Here is a 19816-nt window from a genome sequence, read left to right as displayed (position 1 = left end):
AGAAGGGTGCGGGCATCTCCCAGGACCGTGGGGAGTCCTGCACCCGCCAGTGGTCCCAGCGGGGGTGCAGCACCCACAGGTGCGGGGTGCAGGGCCAGCTGCATTGCCAGGAGAGTGCAGCTGTGGGAAAGCGCAGGTGAGACCATCTCTCCTGTGACTGGCTACCCGCCGTCTCATTACCTGCTCTGCTACTCCCATGATCATTTAAAAGAACAACAGCAACAACAATAAAAAAAATCACACGATTCAACCAATTTTCTCAAATGAATGTTATCCAAAGCCATTGTCTGTGGCTGAAAAGGGGACTGAACATAGCGCTGCATCTCCGCATGCCTGGCATGGCTGGGGAGAATGCCAGCTGTTTGCAGAGATGGAGCTGAGTGCCAAGAGACAGCAGAGCCACCAAGCTGCTGGCTTCCCAGGGGAGACCTGTTTCGTTCCCCCCAAACTGCCCACAGCAACTCCAGCCCCCCCATCCAACAAGCCCCCACAGTGCATGAATGTGAGAATGAACTGTGGGGCTCAAAGCACTGGGATGCCTCAGAGATGTGGCTGAGCTCAGTGCGATTGCTCTGGGGAACCGAGGCAGGGGTTTGCTCGCCAAGTGGATGACAAGTCCTGGACTACAGCTGCCCAGTTAAAGCTGTTGTGTCCCCATATCTGTCCTTTTGCACGCAATTTGGGAGTGGGTGTCAACCCCACTCCTCCTCACGGAGCCTGTAGCCAAGCCATGACCCTCCGATGACTGCCCAGGAACAGCAGCCTCTCATGCAGCTGAGTTACCATCAGAAAAAGTTTAGCAGCTTAAATGGACAAAAGGAAAAGAAAGCACACCTCGTTTCAGCCACAACCAGCCTGCTGTCCAGCATTAAAGGGAAGAGGGGAATAAAGAGCTGGATACTGACAATAAAACTCCTTTACCAGGCTCTTAAGCTGCTCCTCTCCTGATAAGACTTTGATGCTGCAGAAGCATTACCAGGAAATTAAATAAAAGAGGAGCAGTGTCCTCGTAAGCAGGACTTATCCACTCCCGGAGAAGCAGTAATGTGCTCAGCAGCAGGTATGACATGCCTTCTCTGGGCTGCACGCTGGGCTTGGGGCACAACATGTGCTTGCCCTGGCCCAGAGCTAGAAGTCGGAGAAAACCAGCAGAAGCAGCAGGTAACACTCTCCCTAACACTGGTAATTACAGGTTGGCTGCACCCCAGAACCACAGGAGCCATTGTTTCCCTGAAGCCTCTTTTTTGTGTTTCTTCTTCTAATTCCCAAGCATAGAAGTGCACTGGGCTGCAAATCTCTCAGCTTTGCTCTCGCAGCACAGAACTGGGACTATAAAACAACCCCTGGAGCTCAGCAGCTCTGCCCCATCAGCAGCACCCAAACCCAGACCCATCCTGGGCTCAGAGGCTGGTGATCCGGGCCACGCTGCTTGGAAAACACACACCGCCCCCCTCAGTGGGCACATACCAGCGCTGACCCCATCCCACTGCAGGGAGCAAATGGCCTTTCATGTCTGTGTCCCCACCTTGCCTATATCTCTGCCTGCCTGCTGCCTGCCCGCAGCCTGAGAGGCTGCACCGTGTCCCCTCATGTCTCCAGGGACCACCGTGGCGCAATGCCACCGAGACACAAGGTCATTGGAAAATGGCTCAGCACAAGGCGAAAGGACTCACCAGTAGAAACCCCCTGTTTCAGCAGTAGGAGCCCACCATGGATGTGCCCCCATGGGAGGACATCTGCTCCTCAGCTGGCTCTTCACAGTGTCTTGACCAACATGGCATGAAGATATCCCCTCTCCTGGGGCTTAGGCACTTATCTTTTGTGCTCAGAGCTCAGACACCGATCCAGTCACGCTCTGCTACCCAAGGTAAGAGAGACATGAGCTCCATCCAGTCACTCTCCACCACGATATGCCACCAAAGGATGTGCCTTCAGCTTCCTGAGCACCTTCAGACCTCCGTGCTACAGAGCAGGGCTGAATCCAGAGCCCTTATTTCCCCACAGACAGGTAAAGGCAGAGCAACAGTTACTCTAAAAGCTGATGCATGCATTTTTAATTTCCTACTGCAATAAATCTCTGCTGCCTCTGAGGACTGCTTTTCTCCCTTTGATGACTGACCATCTCCGCTAGTGGGAAACGCCACCAGAACAACCCAGTACCACTTGCCTGGGTGGAGCGATGGTCTCCATCTACCCAGGACAGTCGCACCATTTCCAACCACCTTTAACTTATGGCTGAGTCCCAGGATGATGAGTGGGTACGGAAAGGTCTTGAGCCCTTTGTGGAGGGGCATTTTGCACAGACGGTGCTGCAGGGGTGGGTGCCAGCTCTCCTCCCCCTTCCTCTGCTGCCATCAACACCCCAAGAACAAACAGAGCCTGTGGATTCCTGTCTCTCCTGCTGCAAAACTGTGCCCAGCTCCTCCATCTGCTGGGCTGCAGTTGGTGAACGGCTTGCGAGGCATGTGGGATCCTGAGCATGTGTGGCAGCGGCAGGAAATACCGGGGAATGGGCCAAGAAGTGTTTTTATGGCGAGCATATGGCAGCTCCAGCCTTGCATGCTGGTCTCCATCTCAGACGGAGCCCACAGGGCTGCCAGGGCACGGGGGGACCAACGGCAGGGACAAAAGTAGAGGGGGCAGAGCTGGCTGGCACAGGATCCACTGTGACATGCATCTCTGCTCTGTCAGATCTGCACATCTGTGCCCAGCAAGCATCAGGTCACCTTGGAAGGTGCCATTTGGACCACGTTAACATGTCAGATGTCCCCAGCAAGGGCAAACAGAAGATGTATTTCCAGACCACTACGAAGCTGCTCGGACGTGCAATGCACACAGAGGCAGCATTTGATGGCCTGGTAATGGCTGCCCTTGCTTTGGCAGCAGTTAACAGCTGGCTGAAGCAAGGAGGGCTGGATGGAGGGGTGCCAGCCTGGCTGAGACCAACGTTAAAGGCAGCAGCATGACCCAGGCCTTCACGGCTGAAGTCCTTCATGGACCCAGCCTAGAGGACTGCAGCCTGCATACGGCTCTGCCATATGGCACAGGACTTTACTCCCTGTGCTCCAGCTCGGATTTGCTGTCAATATTAGGAAGCAATTTAAAATCAGTAGAACTCTTCAAAAGGGTTAGCGAGGGTTAGCTTTACCATTGGCACTGGGTCTGTCCTGACCTGGCAGGTACACCAGGTACACTGCTGGTACAGAGATCGGGTGCCAGATGGCAACTGTTTGAGGGCAAAAATACTCCTGGGCTTTCAGCGCAGGAACAAGCAGACGGCGAGCAGCGTCCCCCAGCACAGCCAGAGCTGAGCTGCTGGAGAAGCCAGTGAGCAGCCAAAGGCAGCTGTAAATAATGAAGCAGCAGCCGCAGCCTGGCTCCGAGCAGCAGCCGCAGCTCTCTGCTGCTCAGCCTGCAGCTTTTTAAACGCTCCTGGCATCTCAGCTAGAGGTTAACACAGGCAGAGGGGCAGGGAAGGATGGGGGCCAGGTGGAAATCCCAGGACCTGTGATACCCCAGGGGGGGCAGAGAGGAATGGAGAGGGGCTCAAGCCCCTGGCAGGGAGTGGGACCATCCTGACCTGGCACTCAGAGCTGCATCTTAGAGGGCGAGAGGGGCCATTTCCAAAGTAATGCTGCTTATTAACAGAAAATACAGTGCGAGCATGGCTAACAAAGACCCTGCACCCCAACCTCCAGACATGATCAGGTCAACAGAAGAAACAGCTTCTGTGCGGGAAGAGACTGTCCTGAAACAGGCCCTGTGAGACAAAGCCAGAAGCACCACTGAGAATCTGAAGCCCAGCCTGGATCGCACCTTCCACAGGCAAACACTCACAAACATCATCTTCCCCATCTAAGACTTGGGCTCTCCAGCCTGGAAAGAAGAGGAAGAGGGACTGTGATGGGGCTCCTAAAACAAGCCTGACAGAGGGCAGGGAGCTAGCACCACATGAGAACTGGAGGGCACCTGTGGAAGGAGGTTTAACACATGGAAAAGGCAGGACTTTGCCACCTAAGAGCCAATTAATGCCTAGAGCTCGCCACCACAGGATGTCGGGGAGGCTGTAAATTCAACTGGGTTTGAAAAGCAATTTTCAGTTACTCAAGCCAGAGCCCTCCAAAATTCCCATGCTATAGCTTGCCAAATCCTGGGAGAATTTACACCAAGAAGAGTCTGATTGGGATAAGCCCTCTCCCTCAATACTCAGCAGGAGAGAGGACCTAAGCCCACCTCTCCAGTACACCGATGGGGCGCGTACCCACCTGCGTGTGTCAGGCCACTGGCATGGGCTCCCCAAGGTGCGCGTGAGCGTGGCAGAGATGGGACCCCGCTTGCACGTGCCCGAGTGTGCTGCCAGGTGCCCTCAGGAGGGAGCAGGGCTCCAGGGCAGGCACTTGGCAGCAGTGCTGCGGGGCATCGGGTACCTGCAGGAGTGAAGGATGCTGAGTGTGAGATGATGAAGACCTCCAGGGTATCCGCGCACACAGCCTGGCCTTGCCCGTACAAACTGGGGACAGGCTGGGGTGCTGTGCATCCTGTCTGAATGCCCCCCAAAGACAGCCGGTTGCCTCATTTGTGTGTGTTTCCACACTGTTACAGACACTGTTCTATAAATACAAACTGTTTTTACCTGGGGGTTCCCACCATTTTCTCCTCCAATTTTCCCTACAATTTTTGGCCGTTTAAAGGGTTTCTGTTCTCCCCAGCTGAAGAAGCACCTTGCCGAGAAGAGGATCAAAGCAAATTCCTTTAGCAACAGGGTCAGGCCCAGAAGGCTTGTGCTCCTGCCTCAGCCAGCAGCAGGCACGGGAGCTGCTACCCAGGGGCTGATGGCAAAACTGAGCTGAGCTGGAGAGCCTGGGACGGAGGAGAGGGACTTGGGACAGGCAGGGCTTCCCTCGCAGGGCTTTACCAAATCTGCCTGCAATGGGAGAAGGATGGTGAGAGGAAAGCCTGTCTCCTCTCCAGTGCAGTAAGCACATGCCCTGAGCATGGGCTGAAAAGCCACGCCATGGGACAATTTTTTTAGGACATTTCTCTTTTCCTTCAGGGATGCCTAAGTGGCTGGGCACTAATCTAAGGTCTGGGAGAAACTGGTTTCCAGCCCCTCCTCTGCTACCATCCGCTGCGGTGACTACGGGCACGTTACCTTGGTCCTCTCCTCCGCGGCGCTCCACCGGTGTCAGCAGGCAGGAGCCCCTGTTGCCCAGCCAGGGCAGCGCTGGGGAAGACGTTACAGACTCGGAGGGATTTTTATCTCTGCGAGGACTATAGAAATACAGTAAACAGACAGTCAACACTGGGCTAAAATGAGATGAACACGTAAGAGGATTAATCAGAGATAAGGAGCAATGGAATAAAATTTGCAGCACTCTTCTCCCTTATTTGCGTGACACTTCAGCTGTGTGATGGGGGTTTGGAGTGACACCAGCTCCCCACCAAAGCCTGGCCGCTCTCTGCCACTCAGTTACTGCTGCTGATTGAACCACTCAGCTCCTGAGTTCTCTGATTTTAACCTGGGAGACCTTCATGTTGCATTAACTTTGCTTTCTGGCGGTACTGGAGACGAACACTCTGGGCCCTATGGGGAGGAGGGGGCTTACACCGGCTGACGGGTGCCAGCCCCAGGCACTCTTGCGCCTCTCATGCTGGCACAGGCAGATTGAACTTAAACCGAGCCTTTCACTCAAGAGACCCCAAATGCACACAGCGTGTCCCTAGAGCCTCGTGGTCCTCAGGGACAGGCTCTGGTTGCTGCATGGTGTGGCGGCTCCTCTTTGGTGGCGAGGCAGCAGGAGCACAGCTCCCTCCACGCCTGCCTGGGCACTAGGTGAGGGACCTCGCAGCTGCCCGCCTTGCTCCCAAGGATTTGCAGGAGAAGTTTATTGCTGCATACAAAGTCCAGAGGGGAGCCAAATAAAGGGGGGAGAGTTACAGAACCTTTACCTCCCATTAGCGAGAGGGCACAGTCTGCACCCCCTCCAAGGCGACAGTGAGGAAGATTCAGGGAGGCTGTCAACCCCTCTCTCCCAGTGCTGCAGAAAGAGGCTTGAAAATCCAATCAAGCACTTTCCTTCGGGCCCTCATGAATCCCAGGACTTTCACTCTGGATTTACAGAGAGCAATTTGCTCAGCTGATGACTTGCTGGAGGGTTTCGGGACTGCTATCTCCACCCAGTGCAGCGCAGAGCAGGCAAGTGGCCTGGGGGAAGGGATGCCAACAGAGGACACAGAAACGACGGCAATATTCCCAGCCCTGATGGCTGCGTGACAGCTCCTGGGTGCAGAGGAAGCATGAGTTGGACCCAGTGAACTCACCCAGCACCTCCCAGTGTGGTCCAGCGACCCACGGCTCAGCCCTGTCAGTTATTCCAGGGCAAGAGCTCACCTTGATGTAGAGGTGGCAAACCCTGGAGCATTTCTGGCAGCACAACATTGGCGAGAAGGTCCCGCAAGCCATGACAGCTGGCCCACAAGCCTGCCTGTGTGGCAGCAAGGACTGTCCCACCAAGCCACCGACACTGTCACCACCCTTCACCAGAGTTACACAGGAACCCACTTATGGGAGTTGACAAACACAGCATCACTGGATCCCCCTCCACCCCTGCTTTTTCTGGGACCCCTTTCCATGCTCTGAGGCTCAGTAAAGCTCTTGAGCTGATGCCAGATAAAGGCAAAACCATTAAAAAAAGAAGAAAGCTAAAGAGCAGGGGGAGCCTTTGAGCGCGATGTTTCAGCCTGGGGCTGCCAGCATTTCTACCAGAGACGCTTAATTTATACTTCTTTATAATCTCTTTATAACCTGCTCCGAGCTCTGCTGCCTGTGCCAGTGTGCTCCCGGGGGTGCAGGGCGAGGAAGGGACTCTGCAAGCTGCAGTGAGTGGGCTTGCGAGTGCAGCACACTTCCCAGGTAATCAAGCCTATATTTAGAAGCACACCCGCCCACACATACTCTGTTTTCTACACGTGTGTGTACAAACGTTGCACTGAACCAGCAGCCTCGGGAGACGGCGTCTCTCTGTTTGTCGACAGGAGACGTGCATCTCACCACCCGCACGCCTCCTCGCCCACAAGTCACCTGAAGGTGCTCGCCTGGGGAAATGGTGCGGGCATGGGGATGCGGAGCTGCTCCTGCAGTGGCATGACCTGACACACGTGCCCCGGTGTCCCTGTGGGATGCACACAAGTGTGCTTCCCTGTGGGATGCAGACATGCATGGTCTCCTCTGGGATGTGCACACATATGGTCCCCCACGGGACACAGGCACCTGGGGTTCCTATGGGACGCGTGCACACACGGTCCCTTGCGGGACACAGGCAGGGGTGCTGGGAACGCCCGAGGGACCTCCCTTCCACCAGGCCAAATGCTACCAAAGAGATACCACTTGCCCACGGCACAAATCCCTGCCGGTCACCCACTCAGCTGCCTGCCCACTGGCACCCGGTCCCTGTGCTCTGCCACGGCTTCCAGGCAGCACCCAAGGTCGCACTTGCCCGGCTCTGGCAGAAGAAGGAGCGCAGATGCCAGTGCAGCCTTTCGGTCCCCAGCGTACCAGATGGGACCAAATTACCAGCAAGAGCGAGATGCTCGTTACCCATGTGCTGTGAGGGTGCCCCCCACCGCCAGTGGCTTGGCTCTGCCCATGCCATCAGGCACTGCTCCGTGGGGCCGTCAGGCTCTGCACATACCACAGCCTTTGGAAAGCATCGGTAATGCAGAGAAACACCCCAACAGGTTTCTAAACCAGACTAAATGATTTATAAATTATAGATGTCATGAGTTTGCCTCCCCTGTCAGACGAGGGGGAGCAACAGCTCAGGCTGCTGCTGGCAGGCAAGCAGCGACCACCTCAAACAGAGCCAGCACGCCTGCCATGTCCCATGCACAGCTCCTGACGGAGATGCCCGTGTGGCTACTGCTGAAGGCACGGTAATGCTGGCAGGCATCTACGCACCAAGCTTCATAGCAGCAGACCTCAGAAGTCCTGCTGAGTAAGAATCTGATGATTTCCCGAGTTTCTGCTGTAGTAATTAGCTTGATCAGCCCAAGTAAATCAGTTTCTATTTGAAACCAGCCTTACTCAGTGGGATCCACTCACTATTTGCCTCCTGAAGTTTTCACACAGATCAATCTTCCCCATTTCAGGTGTGAAAGGCAACTGGGGCAGGGAACAGTTTCACTTGCCCCAGCACAGGACTCAGCTCAGTGCTCGCCGGCCATTTCTCAGCTTCATTTCTCACACACAAGTTGACGTCATTTCCAGAAACAAAGGGGCTTAGGCTCTGAAAACCCATCTCCTCTGGCAATGGATTATGTCGTTAGACTGTTCCAGTCATTTAGAGGAGCATTTGGATAAGCAAATTTACACAATTTAGACCTTGGTGTCAGCGGGTTCAGAAGGAGAGCCCCTCCACCGTGGCCTATTTTGAATATGCAAATCAACCACGCACAAGGACATTCATTTTGTAAAGTGCAGGCTGCAAATGCAATGCCAGTTCTTATCCATTTCTGGCTGACATTTTATTTAATAGGCTATTCATTTGCCCCAGTGTCCCCAGCAGCAGTAACAACCGCCCCTTCAACCTCCCATAACTTGCCGCGAACACCCTTCCCAGGAGCCAAACTAGGGGTCCCAGTGCCTCGGTGGGGTATAACCCTCCTGATGCCCCTGGGAACATGGTTGTTCTCTGCCTGGCAGTTAATGAGCCCTCAGGGCAGGGGTTCCCCTTGTAGCTGTGTCCTGAAGGAGGCTGATCGCATTAGCAGTGGCAAAGACATTATGAGAGCAACCTGCCCCGAGCTGTTCAATGCCGCATCCCCAGCACTGGCTCCAGGAGCCCTTAGATGGTGCCATGTCTTCCAGCATTGACTGATAACCCCAAATGGACAGATAACCCCCAAACCTCATTGCTCAGGCCTGACCCTTCCAGGGATGCAGAAGCCTGAACCCTCTTTGAACAGTTGAGACAGGGGTCCCCTGAACTCCTTAGAGAGCCTGGGCTGGAGCCCAAGCCAACCCATGCAGACTGGGTCTGCATTGCACAGACATTCCCCAGCTCCATGGACCCTGGACCAGGTGTATTAGCATGTTGTACCCTGAGACATGCACAAGCCCACCAGCGAGTGAAACCCCTCGGGATGCACACAGGTCTGCCTGGAGCACCCACCCAGGGCCCAGGACCCCTCTCGCTGTCTGTCCTGCTTGGGTTTGTCTCGCTCCCTCCTACCTCTTTTCTGTTCTTCTCCAGAGCCCTGCTACAGTGCTCTCAGCTGATCCACAGGGGCTTTAGCTCACTGTCCACTGGGCTGGACTTGGCATCTCAGCCCCAGCCAGGGCAAATACAGGGAGCAGGTCTCAGAGGCTGCTGCTCCCAGGCCAGGCTTGCATAGGGCAGATGCTAAGTCTAAATGAGCTTTGCCCAGGGGAAAACCCCCTCCAAGCAGAAGGGAAGGAGAACATCCAGAAGGGTGTCTCAGCTCTGCAGAGAAGGGCACAGGGCTGTGGGGAGGGAGCTGGGCAGCAGAGCAAGGAGCTGCCTCCGGGTAAGGAGCATGTGCTTGAAGCAGCCAGCTTCCCTGAAGCTGCCCTGGGAGACCACAACCGGCACGGCTCTCCCCACCAACTGCACTGATCTCCTCTTTTTTTTTTTTTCTTTCTCTTTTTTTCTCCAATTTATCTTTTTGACACGTTCAATGATGCTCCTGCAGACTGAAAACAATAGAGACAGAGTTTCAGCCAAAGCAATTTCAGAGCTGAATCAAAGCTAAAATAACCTAGGCACAGAGCAGCTGAGCAAAGACAATGTGGTAAGGGGGAGACAGAGCAGTGCAGGAGCCCTGTGCCCCTCCGCAGCTCCGATTGCCTGGCTGGCCAGATGGCATGGGGGATGGCGAGTCCCACCCAGGAGCTCAGCCTGTCTCGATCTCCTCTGCTCCCCTTCTGGCCTTGGTAGTGTTATCTTCCCCCCTCCTATGGATGCAAGCCCCCACCCCAGGACAAAGACGGCCCTCGCAGCTGCAGCTGAGTAAGTACCTGCTTGCCCTGCATGCTGGCTCCGTGCTCTGCATAGCAAGCACCAGCTTTTGTTTTCCTGACCTTACAGCCCTGCAGAGTAACCCAAATCTTCCAGGCGGAGGGTTTTTTTCTTCCCTACAGATGCTACTCTGCTGCTATGTGAAGGAGCTGGGAGAAATGGACGGACAGACAGACAGGTGGGCAGAGGTGGATGATAAGCTGACTTCTGCCAAGCAAATATTGTATCTGGACTCTTAACAAGGAACAAGACACAGTCCTCAGCATGACTCAGCCTGGAAACACATGCTACTTACCAGCCTCACTGCCGGGACCAGTGCATCCCCGTTGCTCAGACACTGTCCCACGAGGGAGCAGCCCACAGCTGCTGCCCCAGTGCCCACCCCAAATGCATTTCACAGCCAGGACAGGTAGAGCAAGGCAGCTCCTGGGATGTGGACAGGCTGTGCGTGCCAAAAGGCAGCCAGGCAAAACAGGGGTTGATGCTCTGTAGGACGAGCTATGCGTGGCTGACATGTTGCTCAGTCTCTTGCAGATGTCCTGAAAGCAGCTGTCAGAGCCTGTCTTGTTCCAGCTCCCTGCCTCTCCAGACATGCCGGTAACTCTGCTTTGCCGTGCGTGTTCCTGGTTTGTTTCTCTCTGAGAGTGAAAGGGTTTGAGCACTGGGAGCCTCACTGCTCTTGGAGAGCATCAAGAGCACCCGGTGCAGCAGAGAAATGGAAGGCACGGGACCGTAGGCATCCCCCCAGGGTGGTCTGTGATGGCACCTCGTGCCCCAGAGCTCCTGCCAGGGGGACAGTGGTCCGTACAGGATGCTACTTGTATCCTGGGTCAAGTTCAGGGGGCTGGGGAAGGCAGCAATATGTCCTTCTGCTCCTGTGTTTTACATGTGAAACTCCACATCCAGCTCCAGGGTTAACTGTGGGGCTGGGCAGGAGCTGCCTCAAGTGCCTTCTCTGGGTGAGCCCCCACATGAGCATCTTTAGCCCCTTCCTTCCTAAAGCAGCTCCCTGAGCCTGGCAGGGGTCAGTGGCTACCCCAGCCCCAAGGAGCCAATGCCACCCCCACCCGGTCCCCAGCCACAGCACCATGAGCACCATATGCTGTGGCAGCTGTGGCTTGCCCAAGTGGGTGCAAAACCCCTCGCTGGGGCTGGGTGGGGACGAGCCCCAGAGCAGGGCATAGCAATGCTCAGCTCCTACCAGAGCCCTGAATCTTCTAAGGGAGTTGCTCAGCATCACCTCCTCAGACCAGGGGAATGTTAGACCCCCCTCCTCTCCACTCTCCCACCAGCCGGCTCCATCTCTGGAGGATACAGCCCAGTGCCAATTAACACAGGGCTGAGCAGCCTCCCGAGGACATGCAAATAAAACCACAGCCCTTCTCACTCCTTATACACTGGGGAAACAGTTACCCACGCTGCCTGTTTACAATAAATGCTGTAGTGCGGAAGCCAAAGATTGACAGCTCTGAAGATGGCATGTCAGCTCCGGCTGTCCCAGGAGGGCCTGTCAAACTGTCACACAGCATTAGCTGCAACACATTACTGCACAGCACCCTGCAACCTCCACTACCACGGGGCTGTGGCACCTCTGCTATGCTGCAGCACCCAGAGCCCCCAGTGTGTGGGAATGCTGCTTCCCCTCCATTACCTCTCTGGGCAGCCACCTAGCCAAGGGGTACTGGCCACCGCTTTTGTCACCTGGCCTCTTGCATCTCTTCTGCAGTGGGACGCCCACAGTCTGCTGCCCATGGGCTTTGCAGACCATGATGGACCGATGGGATCAGGCTGAAACAACCAACTGGCTGCCACTTGAGCACCTGGAGCTGAGGTTGGCACAGGGGGGAGGGGGCCGGGGTTGTGAGTACAGCAGGGGGAGTGATGGGGGTCCCGTGTGACAGCCCTGGGCCACCTTACACCCACACTGCAACAGCCCTCCAGAAACATCTGCCCAGTGAGGAAGCTAGTGGTGGCACAGAGGGCTCTGGATGGGGCAAGACACCTCCCCATGCCAGCCTTGGTGGGGCTGGCGGAGTGCCCTGGGACACAGCCCCGCTCCTCATCCCCATCCCCTCCCTTGCCAACTGCTATCTGCCCCTGTCTGTGCCCCCAAGCCACTGCAGTGTGAAGTAAACAGATCTGCCTACAGCACCTCTACTTTACTTTCACCAAGGGGTGTTGAAACAAACCCATTTTGCGGCAGGTCGAACCTGCTGCCGGGCAGTGGCCAAGCCTCAGAGGAGAGGCGGCACAGCCTGGCACAGCAGCGACGACTTCCTAAACTGCCTTGCCCATTCACACCGGCTGTTTTAGCATCTGGAGAGCATCACAGAGCCAGGATCTATGCTGCTTCTCATCTGCAAGCAAAGCCACTGCCCATGCTCTCCACAGCTGTCACCTTGGCACTTTTGGTGAATGACAATTCATAGCTGCTGGCGGGAACACATCAGATTACTTTGTCCTAAGTCACAAGAAACAGGAGGGAGAGCTGAAGCTTGGCCTTGGGAGCTTGCTGCCCCTTCCTCTGCCTGCTCGGATCAATGCTTTGAGGCAGCGACCAGCTCCAGGCAGCTGTGAGGCCAGGGTTAAGCATCACGGGCTGTTTGGGCACCAGCTGGTCCATGGATAACACAAGGGGCAGCTGCAGTCCCATGAGGCCAGGCCAGGAACGCCTCTCCCTGACACTCCTAGTTTGGTTGAGAACATCAAAATCACCTCGCAGAGACGTGGACAAAGAGCCCCTGCCACCTCCTCAGTAAGCTCCAGGCACAGCTTCTCCCATTTCCTACTTCACTGTCCAGATTAAAATTCTTCTGATAGCCTATAAAAATGGTAATCAAAAAGATAACAACAACAATCAAATGGTCTCAGCAGATGAGCCAGTTGGTCCTTAATACCTCCTGGCTGCCAGCAGCTCATTGTCATGGGGAGACAGAAGCTACAAGCTCTGTCCTGGGGCTAGAATGGACATCCATCTGGGAAATATGGGGGGCTCCTGGGGCAGGGAGTGGGAAGAGACAGGTTGGGGGTTCAGCTCCTGCCCTGGGGTTCAGCGATGACTGCAGTGGTGGCCAAGCCCTCAAGGGAGGGGAATGTTTTTCATAATAGCTCTAAGCAGTGAAGCACAAAGGATGGAAGGCCACCAGGATGGCTGCAAGAAAAGCCACCAACCCCAAAGGGCACCCTGGGAGAAGATCAGTCACAGCCCCCCAAACTCTTCAGACTCAGAAAGCCACCCACTGGGCAGAGTGCCCTGGGAGGGAGGTGCATGCAAGACCTCAGGAAAGAGGAGCTGGGCTCCAGGCCCACCATCTTGGTACTAAATCCATACAAACCAACCTTTCTCCCTGTCTGTTAACTAGGCATGATACTGGGCTCTTTGCAAGCATGGGAAGGGGTCGCAATGAGGCTGGAAGGGAGCAGGCAGCCTGCCTGGCTCCAGGGGAAGGTGGTTAGCACAGACCCTTGCTGAACACACTGGGATGCTCTGGCAGCCCCCCGGCACTCAGCTAGCCAGCTCCTCTGAGCTGCAGGGGGAGAGGAGCCTCCGGTTATGCCTGACTGCTGGCAGGGAGCTGCATGGGTGTTGGGGAGGAAGGAGACCTCACAGGCTTCCCGAACTTGTGCTCAACCACAAAACCAATTATCCTCATTGTAATTAAAAAGGAGGAGAGACAAAACACCCTGACCCAGAGCATCTGCAAATCCTGGAGCCAGCGCCCACGACAGAGGAAGGAGGAGCAGATTTCCTGGAGGCATGGCTTCCGGCCAGCCCGTTCGCACATTGGGGATGGATTACACAGCAGTGCTTTCTGTAACGACAGGTGGTACCGCAAATTTGCAGGACAGAGAAGAGATGCTCCCAAGTCCTTGGGTCACCTTCTTATGGCCCTGCCAGTCCTGCTGCTGCAGACATAGTGGTTGAGGTATATCAGAGGCTACAGGCAATAAGAGGCTTAGGGTCTAGGGGCAGTTTCCAAATAACACCTAGGGCCACTGAGGCAGAGACATAGCATTGTTGACTGAGAGATGCTTCCTAGTTTCCTTGGAGCTGGGGCTGGGGGCATTGCTTGCACCCTGTGCGGGACTGGGAGATCGGAGACTTATCTGGCCCAGCTCCTTCATGGACAGGCAGGAGCAGGGCTCTGCAGCCAAATCACACAGGGATTAGGAGACCCGCAGGTGTTATACCTGGCCTTTGCTCGTCATGCCAAGCAGAGTGATTCCTGGGGAAGCAGCCTTCATTGAAGCTTGGGTAATAAACTGCCACTTTCTCAGCAGAGGAGCCTGCAGGAGCTGTGGTTAGCACGTGTGAATTCAAGCCGCTTCCACAAGGACCCACTGTTGAACAAGTGCCAGGTGAAGGAGCAAGTGATGAGACGCTGTCATCTCAAACCGGCCTGGGAGATGGACCTTCCCCACATGCCACTGGCTCTCTGGCTGGATGCTAGTGTGACTCCTCCTGACCACACACCCCAGCCTTGCTTTATTGGTCCTGTAAAACCCCCCCACAGCAGCTCGCACGTGCCAGCATCCCTGCTGACACCTCATTTGCAAGAATATTGCCGGGGGCAGGTAAACACAGGCAAGTTATTAGTATCAGTGTTAGCGGAGACTAACTTGGATCTCACCCTGTGTGAACAGGTAGCAAGGGAAGGCATTGCCATACAGAGATCTCCTCTGAAGAGCTGAGACAAAGCAAACCCCGGCATCCTCCTCTTACAGAGCCAAGGGATGGGAGCTGAGACCAGAGCATCCAGCTTCACTCCCACAGCCACAAGGTCTTTCTTCCTCCCTGGAGGAACCCACAGCTCCGGGATGGCCCCAACTCCCTGCAGAACACTCCCTTCCCTCTCCCAGCTCAGGCCTGGGTCCCCTCTGGGACTAGAAGATTTTGACTAGGGAAAAGCACTTTAAAAAAGAAAAGAAAAAAAATAATCAGCATTTTATTGCTGTTAAGCATCAGTGAGGCACATGCTGTGCTGTGTTGTCTGCAATCATACAGAACCTCAGGTTGATGACTGCAGCCAATGCGGTGGGGATGCTGCTCACAAGGTCTCTTCTCTGTGCCCCCACCCCATGCAGGACCAGGTATCTAACACCTTCTCAGAAACATCTCTCTAATCATTAGGGTTACAGCAGGAGCAGACCCAAGGCTCTTCTGCTTGAGTTCTCTGTACAGCCAGTGGAAAGAGTCTCACGAGAGCTGCTTGGAGGTGATGCGGCAGCAGCCATGAGGAGAATTACCAGCTGCTCCACGCACAGAATACAATTCCCATTAAAGGGAGTTAAAAAAAAAGGAAAGCACTTTTTGGTTTTTACCAGCCGAGCACCGAACCACTTCAAAGCATCCTCTGTCTAACCTGAAGAAAGGATCCTCTGCCCATGAGAGCTCACAGCCTGTAAGATGCTCCCAGGCAGCCTCCCCCCGCCCCGTGTCCCACCACCTACTCTGCTTGTGAGATGGTAACGAGCTTCCTCCAAGGGGGGCTGTAGAGAGAAACCTCCATGGGGTCCATGGGGTCTCTGAGGCAAGGCGTTGGGTGCCAAGTGCTTTGAAGCCCTACCTCATGTGGGAGGTATCACCTGCTTCCCCCTGTAAGGAATCAAAGATGGGCGTCTGCAGGGTGTGTGGCAAACACTGCCGCAGCATCCCAGCACCCCAGGCTCACCCGGCCCTGGGTTTGGCTGCCTGGCGATGGGGGGACCCTCCGCCAGAGCCGTGTGCTGGGGCCAGGTGAGAGCTGCCAGGAGAGGGCATGGACCCCACCACAGCCAAGCTCCTGTGCCCCACGCAGCCAGGCTCTGCAGCCGGAGCACTTCTGCGGGGAGAAGGACCAGGAGGAGCCAGGAGGGGCTGTTAACTGGGCATCCTGCTAAAGGGAAAGGGAATTAAGGGCTTCCCAGAGAGACTGGCACTGGGATCTGGATTTAGCAGCATCGTTCCTTGGGGACTGCAAAGACAATGTAAACTCCCAGGGGATTAAACCTGAAGAGGATATCAAACTAGCAGGGGGAGAGGAGAGGCCAGCACCATAGGAGGGACGGTGATTACAGAATTACCTGCCAGCCTTTAGGAAGATAAACGACATTTTATACAGATAAACTGAGACTTAATACAGACAAGGAGATGATCGGTGCCAGAGCAGGAGCAGCTTCCACTACCTGGCTGATGGCAGCACGGAAGCAAGGCCTGGAGGGTAAAGCAGGCAATAAACAGGAGCTGAGCTTGCACAGCAGAGCCATGCTGGGAGCAATGCGAGCGCAGGGGAGCTCCCACCCAGAGAAGGGTGGGGAATGGCACAGCTCAGCACACACTGAGATCGGTGCTGCAAGAAACCTCAGCCCCTGCTTAGCAGTCAGGTCAGGCAGCACCAACGCCACCTGGGCGCCTGGAAGAGGACGCGCTGGATTTTCTTTTGCAGTCAGAGAGTGCAGGGATGGTTTAACCTCTGCACCGTGGGCCAGGCTGGGTTCTGCATTGCTGCCTGTCCCAGACCCACAGGCATCCCAGGACTGGTGGACAGCACACGTGGGCTTCACAAGAGCAAGACACAGAAATAATTCAAGACAAGAATAGGCTCTGCTTCCCCCGCTTAATGGGCAGCAAACCCCAGAGCCAGCTTGCAAGCCCGCGGAGAGCTGGCTGCTTGCCTCTCCTCTCCGGGACTGTGGATGGCTGAGACCTCAGAGCCAGGCATTTCCCTTGCTCACTGCCACATCCCAGCCGGCAAACAGCAGCCTCCTCACGGCCTTTCCAACCTTTGCCAACGCTGGGCAAGACTAGGCTTTGCTGCTTTTCCACTCCAACACAGGCTGCCCGGTTTGCCACCCCAGGTGCAGGGGTCCTGCCCCCCAGCCGGCCGCTTCCTAGCTCTCCTTGGTGGCAAGGGAACATGCATACTCTACCCAGGCTCCAGGGACAAGGACTCGGGCTCCCCGCTCAGCCGTTGCCATTCAGAGACATCTCCCATGTCTCTTGGAAACGACACGCTGCCGCGTGGGAGCTGCCGCTCGGGGAGTGAGTCACGCTGCCGGGCGGGCGAGGGTGGCACATGGGCACACCAGGCACCGGCCACTGCTCGCCCCCTGAGACCCCCCACTCCACCAGGTGCCATGCCACGGTGGCATGGGTCAGAAAGCCAGTCTGTTCCCATGGAGCAGCACCTCCCGCGGCTGGGTGACAGCCCCACGCCTCCCACCCTGCTCTGCGCTCCAGTAGCTGCTAAAGCACTGCAAAGCATTTCCCAGAAGCTGCTTTCCCATTCCACGGCATCAGGGAGAGAGGGAGCAGCCCTGGGAGGGCAGCTCCTGCAGAGGTGGAGACCCTGTGTCTGGCTGCATGGAGGCATGCAGTGTGAGAAAATCTGCCCCCCTCTCCTCCCCCAGCTCGGAGGCTCTGGGGCTAAAGGGAAACTGAGGGCACGAGGCGAGGAAGGGACTTGCAGCAGGAGATCACAGATGGTGCAGAAGCCCATGGGTGAAAGGCTCCCCTGAGCCTCTCTGCCCTGGGGGAGGCATCCCCCAAGTCACAGGGCAGCAGCCCAGCCACCCCCCTTTGGGGATCACATCCTCACCTGGCCTCAAAGAGCACAAGCTCCCCCCAAACTGATGGGATGATAAGCACCTCTTCTGAAAGGGAGCAATTACCACAAAATACAAATTATGCAAATACCTTGGTTACCAAAATGATGCTCCCTGAATGCTGAGAAGGAAAGAAAAGAGCCCCAGAGAATGAAAATTCGTTTAGCCAAAAGCTCCATCATATCTCTTCAAAGTACTGAGAGGCGGCAAGGGGCCTCCTTGGGCAGAGGGGCTTTAGGAGGCCACCACAGCCCACTGACCGTCACACCACAGAGACAGCGCTCGGCATTTCCCTTCCCTCCCAAAGCAATTCAGAGCTGTTACTGTGCTCCCCTTGGAAGAATGAGGAAGACGAGGCACAGGAGAAGGCACCTGGACACTGAGACCCAGCGTGTGGAGACAGACAAGAGGTTAAGGTGCTGCTGCTGGGATGCCCCAAACTGGGTACGGAGTGGGGCACCCCACTGCTTCCCATTCCCCCCCACGAGCGCTCCTGGGCAGCTGGCATTCACTGCTGTGGTGTGATGGGTCGGACTTGTCAGTGTCAGCTTTGCGTGGAGCGGAGGTGTTGAGAGAGGCAACAAGAGCATGGGGCTGGGGAAAAATACTGTGGGCTACTCAGGATGGGCTGGGACAGCAGCAGCCACCAGAGCAGGCCGGAGGCTGGTTAGGGGAGAGCTAAGGGGGCACCCATGAGTCATGATTCAATGGGCAGGGACTGCCCTGCCTCAGCACACGCTCCCTGGCACAGGGGCAATGGTGTTCCCAAGGCCTGACGTTACCGGCTCGAGAGGGAGAGGAGCAGGGCTCAGCATGCCACCCACCACTGCACAGCCCTGGCCATGATCCTCTGCTGTGGGTTTCTTCCAGTCTCATCCGCTGACACGGTGGGTCCATTTTGCAACCCCAAGCCCTCGAGCAGGCTGCGTAGCTGGTGCCAGAGCCACAAGGGGAGTGTGGCTACCCTGCTGCTGAGAGCAGAGCAGGCCAGAAGCGTGGTGCCATCCTTGGTGGTGGCGGAGGACCCCGACAGCCGTTTCAGCCTTGCAAGCAAGGCAGCTTTGGAAGGATCAAGTGCTGATTTGGAAGGATGGAGGGTGACGCATGAGACAGGGGCCATCAGGCAGCACAGCAACAGTGGCTCCATTTCGTGCCTGGCCACCACATTTCCCCTGGTGCAAGGTGGGTCTAACACGGACAGCTGATACGATACCACCATGCCATAACCATGCAGCATCCCTGAGCAGGAACAAGTGCTTCTCACAACATCACTGGAGCCACCAGACCCTCACACGGGTCTGAGCTCCCAGCACACCAGCCCTTGCCCCACGCACACTCACCTGCCTGGCAGTAATCACTCGCCAAGTCCCACTGACGTTGCACAGGGAGGAAGGACGACTCATGACGCAGTAAATGCCAGCAGAGCCAGCCACACGATGCTATTTCCTATCCCCATGGAGCAAAGAAGCCGTAAGTCAGCAGGAATGCTCTTTGCATCGTCCCCACGCACCAATGCCAGGCAGATTTACAGTAGCAGCGCAGGCACTGCCGCGCCGGTCGGCAGCCCAGCATCCCCTCCTGCAGCCAGCGGCAGGAGCAAATCCCCAGTGCGAGTGTCTCCGTGGGCAGCACCAGCGACCCCCTCCTACTGCCAGCACTGTCTGGCCAGAGATAGTGAAGCATGTCCTCTGGTGCTCCAGGGTGGAGGGGACCCATGCAGTGGACTTTGCAAAATCTGGGTCCCCACCCGCCCTGGAGCACCGGAGGAGATGCTGGACTGCAGCAGCCAGCCAGCCCCCTCCTCAGCTGCTCCTGATGGCCCGGCTGTCCTGGCACGTGGGACCCCACGCCACAAGGCAGCTCTTTGTGCTCCTGGTCCTGCAGGAAGACCCTGACCTCCCTCCTCTTGTCACAGCCCCTCTATGGGCACCTTTCCAGCACAGCCTGTTTGTGAACAGCCTGGTGCAGCTATCGCATACACAGGTGGTGCCACATGTAGACCGGTGGCATCACTTGCCCAGGAGGCACATGGCTCCTCCAGCTGCTGCCCTGGTGCAGGTAACTGCCCCAGGGGCTCAGGCAGCAGGACAGAGCCCAACCCAAGCCAGCATCAGGAAGAGCTGCAAAGTCAGCTGAGCCTTTTCCATTTCCATGGTGAAATGCCTGCCTGAGGACCGGGACTTTGTCCACTTGGA

The 19816-nt window shown here is 56.1% G+C and overlaps 2 protein-coding genes across 4 annotated transcripts in view; both read right to left on the bottom strand.

Moving 5' to 3' along the window:
* Nucleotides 1-19816, bottom strand: part of LOC126050292 (gamma-aminobutyric acid receptor subunit gamma-4) — a 338971-nt gene that overhangs the window by 36123 nt on the left and 283032 nt on the right. The window lies entirely within an intron of this gene.
* Nucleotides 1-19816, bottom strand: part of FRMPD3 (FERM and PDZ domain containing 3) — a 65031-nt gene that overhangs the window by 34454 nt on the left and 10761 nt on the right. For 2 of the 3 annotated variants that reach the window (XM_049827946.1, XM_049827945.1), the window contains exons 2-3: nt 5153-5271; nt 4266-4427 (exon numbers count right to left, since the gene is read on the bottom strand). The gene's annotated coding sequence lies outside the window, so the exon portion shown is untranslated. Of the gene's footprint in view, nt 1-3157; nt 3162-4265; nt 4428-5152; nt 5272-19816 lie in introns of those variants that run through there. The other variant, XM_049827947.1, reaches the window with a different exon arrangement.

The sequence above is a fragment of the Accipiter gentilis genome, chromosome 24 (genome assembly GCF_929443795.1).
Source record: "Accipiter gentilis chromosome 24, bAccGen1.1, whole genome shotgun sequence".
NCBI lineage: Eukaryota > Metazoa > Chordata > Aves > Accipitriformes > Accipitridae > Astur > Astur gentilis.
This window is presented reverse-complemented; position numbering and strand designations above follow the sequence as displayed.